The 7,831-nt window shown below is 35.8% G+C and overlaps 1 pseudogene across 1 annotated transcript; it reads right to left on the bottom strand.

Annotated features, from left to right (window-relative positions):
* Positions 1-1,087: 1,087 nt before the first annotated feature.
* LOC308340353 (large ribosomal subunit protein uL22-like) lies at positions 1,088-1,638 on the bottom strand (annotated as a pseudogene). Its single transcript has one exon. The product of its transcript is annotated as a large ribosomal subunit protein uL22-like (transcript).
* Between the last annotated feature and the right edge of the window lie 6,193 nt (positions 1,639-7,831).

Below are 7,831 nucleotides of genomic sequence, written 5' to 3'. Positions count from 1 at the left end.
CAGAGCTTATCCTGACCATGTTGTGGTAAAAGGCCAAAAATTATGATTTCTATTCCAAGTCAACATTAACAAGTTTTTTATGCAACCCAGGAATCTTATTCTTCTATTAAGTAAACCTAATTTCTCTTATGTTCTTTAAAGGAGTCACAGTGATTTACCCATTACTTTCTTAATGATTAAAGGGAATCTCTGATACATTTTCATTTTATATTGGTGAAAGAGTCATGTATTTTAAACTTCTGAAACTTAATGCTTTATAGCTTTGGAGATCATCCATAAAGATGCCGAAGAAGACATACCTAAAAGATTCAAGGAAACTGCATGGTTAAAGAGAATGCCCTTGTCAAGAAATGTGAAGGGTGTGATATTTTATCCTACAGGTTAAAAAGTTAGCCAGACACAGTTTCACTGACACTGGTAGAAGTTATAAAATTCCTGGATCACAGCAAAGAACTTTCTTGTAGCACAATAGGCAGCATCAACTTCATGTTTGCATGGGTTCCCCTTGCACTCCCCAAGTCTATGAGGTGATGCAGAGATAGACCCAGGTGAATCCACACATAGTGATTTAGTATCAGCCTAGGAAACACAATTTCAGATAACTCTAATCTTTTGCATTGGCTCCTAGAAAACCTGTCCAAATTTTGACCGGAAGGGGTGTAATATCTTCTTATCCTCCATGGCAAACAGATCTGTAAACTAACCGAGTGAAAGAGACACCCTATCTTCCAGGGCCTTTACCTCTACAAACATCCTGGACTATTAGTGCATAAATAAGTTATTGATTGTGCTGAAGAACTTTGAGAACTCATGGAGAACTGTTTCCTCAAGGTCTTTTTGGGGCATCAATGTTTTCCTTCCTTCCTCCCTTCCTTTGTTCCTTCCTTCGATCCTTCCTTCCTTCCTTCTATCCATTCTCTCTCTCTTTTTCCTTCCCTCTCTTCCTCCTCCCCTCCCCTTCTCTATTTTTCCTCCCAGAAAGTATTTGGAGAAATAATAGAATTTTAATTTTGCCCTTCTCCCCCCCTGACTTTTGAGTTTCTTCATCTTTTTTCAAATTTTTATTTGCATTTATTCTATGCAGAATTTACTCCTGGGTCATACATTTTTGTTTCTTCAGTCTTTTCTGATATATCTTTTTCTTCTGTGCAACCTCTTCTGGTTTAGAAACAATCTGCTCTTTTTCAGTAAGGATCATCTAGATGTGGCAGGGAGAGCTCATGTATGGGGTTAATCTGACTGTGAGACCTATAAGTTCTATGTTGCCTCCTGGGGGTTTTGTTCACCTGGATGTGCTCCATGACAAAAGAATCTATATCTAAACCCTTAAGTTCAGCATTACTCTCTACAATTTTAAGCATGTGAAGTAAAAATTCAGTACTCTTCTTGGACCATGAGCCCTGTGTCTAGCCCCACTCTTTGGCCTGGGCACACCTACCAAGCCCACCGTTGTAGCAACAGAATGGCACACTGCTTCTGCAAAGTGATATCTTACAGATTCTTGGTGGCTTTTCAGATATGCATACCCTTCATGGCCGGGGCAGTTTCATGTGTGATCTTAGGGTGAACACTAAGATTTGAACCTCCTGATTCGCATGATTTTGTAGGGTTTTCTGGGTCAAGTGAATAATGAACCATTTTCAGAGGTCATCTCTGGATGCTTAGGGGAAGAGCTCTACATCTTTTTAAGCTCATACTCTGTTAATAACTTATTCCTCATTGATGGTAGCAATGATTGGGGTTTGGTTTTTATGATAGAGAATCCAGTCTGTCTTTTTTTTTTTTTTTGCCTATTTATGAGCTTGAATCAATTAATAATTTCATGTCCACTAGAAAAGAAAATAGCCCTTGGCATCTGGAGTAAGCAGTTACTGTGTTTCTATGCTTGTTTTTGACCTATGGATTATATTATAGAACAGAAATATAAACTCTCTATGTGTCTGTCACCTGCAGATTAAAAGTGAGGGGATGGAGAATTATTTCTCATGCTAATGGAGATCAATAGAAAGCTGGCATGGCCATACCTACATCAGACAAACTTGATTTAAAACCAAAGTCTGTAACAAGAGATGAAAAAGGGCGCTATATCATAAAAAAGGTGTCTATCCAACAAGAAGATCTAACAGTTATAAATATGCCCCCAACGTGGGAGCACCCAAATATATAAAACTATTAATAATAAACACAAAGGAACTCATTAATAATAATAGAATATTAGTAGGGAACTTTAGCAGCCCACTTATATCAATGGACAGATCACCTAAGCAGAAGGTTAACAAGGAAAAAATGGCTATGAATGATGCCCTGGACCAGATGGACTTAACAGATATATTCAAAGATTGTAGCAGAATATACATTCTTTTCCAGTGCACAGGGACATTCTACGGAGCAGATTACATGTTAGGTCACAAATTAGCCCTCAACCGGTACAAAAAGATTGAGATTATACCACGAATATTTTCAGACCACAATGCTATGAAATTTGAAATCAAACACAAGAAAAAATTTAGAAAGACAACACATGCATGAAGGTTAAGGTACATCTTACTAAAGATTGAACAGTTCAACCAAGAAGTTAAAGAAGAAATAAAAAAAAAAATACATGGAAAAAATGATAATGAAAACATGACAGTCCAAAAGCTTTAAGATGCAGCAAAAGTGGTCATAAGAAGGAAGTATATAGCCATACGGGCACCTACCTCAAGAAGCAATAAAAATCTCAAACCGCAAAACCTAACCTTACATATAAAGGAGCTAGAAAAAGAACAACAAATGAAGCCTAAAGACAGCAGAAGGGAAATAATAGATTAGAGCAAAAATAAATGATGAAGAAACAAAACAAAACAAAATAAAACCCAGTAGAATAGATCAATCAAATCAGAAGCTGGACTTTGAAAGAGTTAATAAAATTGATAAATCACTAGACCTTATCAAAAGAAAAGAGAACAGACATAAATAAATAAAACCATGAATAAGAGAGAAGAGAGCACACCCAACACCACAGAAATATGAACAATTATAAGAGAATATTATGAAAAATCATATGCCAACAAATTTTGCAATCAGGAAGAAATGGATAAATTCTTAGAAACATGTAAACTACCAAAACTGAAACAGAAAGACATAGAAAACTCGAACAGAACAATAATCAGCAAAGAAATTCAATCAGTAATCAAAAACACAACAAGCAAAAATCTAGGGCCAAATGGCTTTACAGGTAAATTCTACCTTTTATTTATTTATTTGTTTGTTTGTTTATTTAATTTATCACAAGTAGGCAGATAGGCAGAGAGAGAGGAAGGGGGGGAAGCAGGGTCCCCCCTGAGCAGAGAGCCTGATGCAGGGCTCAATCCCAGGACCCTGGGATAATGACCTAAGCTGAAGGCAGAAGCTTTAACCCACTGAGCCACCCAGGTGCCCCTATTTATTTATTTAAAAGAGAGAGAGAGAGAAAAAAAAAAACAAAAAAAAAACAAAGGGTATGGGGTGAGGGGCAGAGGGAGAGAGAGAATCCCAAGTAGACTCCCCACAAAGCACAGAGCCCAAAGTGTGGCTTCTTATCACCACCCATGAGATCATGACCTGAGCCAAAATCACGAGTTGGACATTTAACAGACTGAGACACCCGGGAGCTCATCTAGCAAATATTAAAGAAGAGTTAATACTTATTCTTCTCAAAGTGTTCCAAAAAATAGAAATGGAAGGGGAACTTCCAAACTCATTCTATGAGCCCAAGATTGCCTTGATTTCAAAACAAGACAAAGACCCAAATAAGAGGAGAATTCTAGGCCAATATTCCTGATGAACATGGATGTGAAAATTCTCAACAAAATCCTGGCAAATCAAATCCAACAGTACATAGAAGAATCATCCACCATGATCAAGTGGGATTTATTCCTACACTGTGAAGGTCATTGAATATTTGCAAATCAATCAATGTGATGCACCACATTAACAAAAGAAAGGATAACAACCGTATAATCTCTCAATAGATGCAGAAAAAACATTTGACAAAGTACAGCATCCATTCTTGATAAAAACCCTCAACAATGTATGGATACAGGGAACGTACCTTAACATCATAAAGACCATGTACAAAAGACCCACAGCTAATACCATCCTCAATGGGGAAAAGCTGAGAGAACTTTTTCTCTAATGTCAGGAACATGATGGGAATGTCCACTCTCACCATTGTTAATTAACACTCTATTGGAAGTCCTAGCCTCAGCCATCAAATGACAAAAAGAAGTAAAAGGCATCTAAATAAGCCAGGAAGAAGTCAAACACTTTCACCATTCACAGATGTTATCACATGATACTCGATGTAGAAAACCCAAACAATTCCACAAAAAAATTTGCTAGAACTGATACATGAATTCAGTTAAGTTGCAGTAAACAAAATCAATAGACAAAAGTCTGTAGGATTTCTATACATCAATAATGAAGCAGCAGAAAGAGAAATCGAAAAATCAATCCCATTTTCAATTGCACCAAAACCATACACCACCTAGTAATAAACCTAACCAAAGAGGTAAAAGATCTGTACTCTGAAAACTGTAGAATACTTATGAAAGAAATTGAAGAGGATACAAAGAAATGAAATAGCAGTCCATGCTTATGGATTGGAAAACCACATATTACTAACATGTTTATACTACCCAAAGCAATCTATCCATTTAATGCAATCCCTATCAAACTACCACCAGTATAGAGCTAGAATATGAAAAGATGCTCAACATCACTCCTCGTCAGGAAATACAAATCAAAACTATAATGAAGTATCACCTCACACCTGTCAGAATGGCTAAAATTAACATGGGAAACAACAGGTGTTTGTGAGGATGAGGACAAAGGGGAACCCTCTTATGCTGTGGTGAGAACGCAAACTGTCGCAAACACTCTGGAAAACAGTATGGAGTTCCTCTAAAAGTTAAAAATAGAACTACCCGACACCCCAGCAACTGCACTACTAGGTATTTATCCAAAGTATGCAAAAATACAGATTCAAAGGGATACATGCAGCCTGATAGTTATAGCAGGATTTTCAACAATAGCCAAATTATAGCAAGAGTCGAAATGTCCATGAACTGATGAATTGATAAAAAAGAGGTGGTATATATATGCAATGGAACATTATTCAGCCATAAAAAAGAATGAAATCTTGCCACCTGCAACAATGTGGATGGAGCGAGAGTGTATTATGCTAAGAAATAAGTCAGTCAGAGAAAGACAAATACCATATGATTTCATTCATATGTGGAATTTAAGAAAAAAAAAACAGATGAACATAGGGGTAATAAAAAGAGAGAGGTAAACCATAAAACAGTTTCTTAACTATAGAGGAAACAAAACAAAACAAAACAAAACTGAGGGTTGCTGGAGGGGAGGAGGGCAACGGGATGGGTCAAATGAGTGATGCGTACTAAGGAGGGCATTGGTTGTGATGAGCACTGGGTGTTATATGAAAGTGATGAATCACTAAACTTTACTCCTGAAAATAATATTACACTATATGTTAACTAACTGGCATTTAAATAAAAACTTGAAACAACCAAAACCAAAACCAAAACCAAACCAAAACAAAAAATTCTGTATGTCTATAAGTCCGCATGTTTGTACTTGAGAAAAGATTCTCCCTTTTGTTTAAGTTTGAAATGCTTTCCAAACTAAAACATCTCTTAAATGAAAGGAGCTCTGTTTTCATTGATTTGTCAGTATTAATAAATGCTTAAGTAAATAAAACATCCTCAAATTCTCAGAGAATTAAAAAAAAATGAAATCTTAATACTTTAAATGTACAGGATTTTAAGGAAAACAATCCTTAGATTAACTGCTGGCTCAGAAACATTTTGAGAATCTATGCTCATAGTTAAGATAAATCTTATACTGTCATAACAATTTTGTGTGCTTCAAAAACTTTAAATAGCTATGTATATTTTCCTTGAGGATAATACATATGTATATCTTATTTACTTATTTATCTTTAACAAATTTGTTTGCTTTAAGTGAAGAGTCAGTTTAGTTGCATCTGAACTTCCTAAACTTTTTATACTGGTTATCTGTTCAAATATGCTAACATAAATCATAATAACATAATAATTATAATAAGTTTTTACATTTTTTGCTGTTGTCGGTTTTTGTGTGTGTGTGTGTGTGTGTGTGTGTGTGTGTGTGTGTGTGTGTTTTGTTTGTTTGGTTGGTTGGTTTTGGTCAGCTTAAATTACTTCCAAGATCTTTAGGTAATTTAAAACCTTGAATTAGGGGCGCCTGAGTGGCTCAGGTCACGATCTGCCTTTGGCTCAGGTCACGATCCCAGGACCCTCAATCTAGCCCCCCGCCAAGCCCCACATTGGGCTCCCTGCTCAGCAGGAACTCTGGTTCTCCCCTTCCCTCTCCCCCTGCTTCTGTTCTCTCTCTCTCTCTTTCTCTTTGTCAAATAAATAAATTCTCATAAAACCTTGAATTACTAAATTGAGTTAATTAATAATCTTGGATATCAATGCTTTCTTAGTAAAAGTGAATTGAACATTGATCATGAAGCACAGATTTAAATTTATGTACTTTCTCTTATTTTTATATGCTATAGTGTTTTTTTTCTTTTAGTCATGTTAATGAACATGTTCATTTTTACCACTTCAAAAGAGATGTAAATAAGAGGTATACGTCTATAGAAATTTGTGTTAAGTGTATTTTTAAGCCTTGATAACCTGTTACAATACTTGATTATGGCACAGTTCTGAGCTTTTTCTCTCCTACTTCTCTTTGAGTTAGAAGTTAGCTACTTTGGTTAAAAGTTATTCATGTGGGTGGGTGGTTTAGCATTCACAGAACAATAATGACAAAGAAATAAAACCATGCATGCAAGATAATAGAAAAAATTAATTTTTCAAGGGTAGAGTATATAGTTTTGTCCTACGGTATAGATACAGATTGTTTCAGAATATATAAGAGCATGATGAAAGACAAAACTTGAGGAAGTATGGCAAGTTATAAAAGTCATGAGAAGAGTGGATATTATTTGCCTTGATTTATAAAACTTTGTATTAGTTTTCTAATCCTGCTGTAAGAAATGATCACAAACCAGTGACTTAAAACACCCCAAATTTATTATCATACAATATTGGAAGTCAGACTTCCAAATTGAGTCTCACTTGGCTAAAATAAAGATGTCAACAGGGCAGCGTACCTACTGGGACTCTAGGGAAAATTTTGTTAACTTGTATTTCTCAGGTTCTAAAGACTATGTCCACTCCTTGGCCCATGTGCTTTTGCAGCTAGCAATCACATCACTCTGACCTCTGATTCTGTAGTCAGACCTCCACAGCCTGGAAACTCACTTGTATCAGGGTATAAGCTAGAGTATTCAGAGGGCTCATTTTATTTGTTGTCCCTTCATCAGGGATCAGTCCTGAGCTGCCAGTTGTTCAAATTCTAAAAGCTATTTTGGGAAAAATCCTGATGTTTTCATTGTTTCATGTGAGAAACTATGTTGAATCATTGTTATTCCATCTTGGTCCAGTGAAAGTTCTGGAATACTGCTGGTAATATTTTTAATGTTCTATTTCATATGGGTATATAAAGAAGCTCTTCTTTTTTTTTCTTTAAAGCTATCTCTAACCCACAGTTTAGTAGATTGTGTCTTTTTAAACTTAGATTACCATTCTAACTTCAATTCTGATTGTCACTATCCCTTCAAAAATCAAAAACCATTTTTTTTGCTGAGTCTTTCTTACTAATAATGGTAATCAATTATTTGCATACAACTCTGTCCTCTGTCTTACCAGAGCATAATTGGATAAATTACTAGTGCAGCCAAGATTATACTTGGAAT

Source organism: Martes martes, assembly GCF_963455335.1.
Source record: "Martes martes genome assembly, chromosome: 3".
Classification (NCBI taxonomy): domain Eukaryota; kingdom Metazoa; phylum Chordata; class Mammalia; order Carnivora; family Mustelidae; genus Martes; species Martes martes.
Note: the sequence above shows the minus strand (reverse complement) of the source record. Positions and strands in the feature narration are given on the sequence as shown.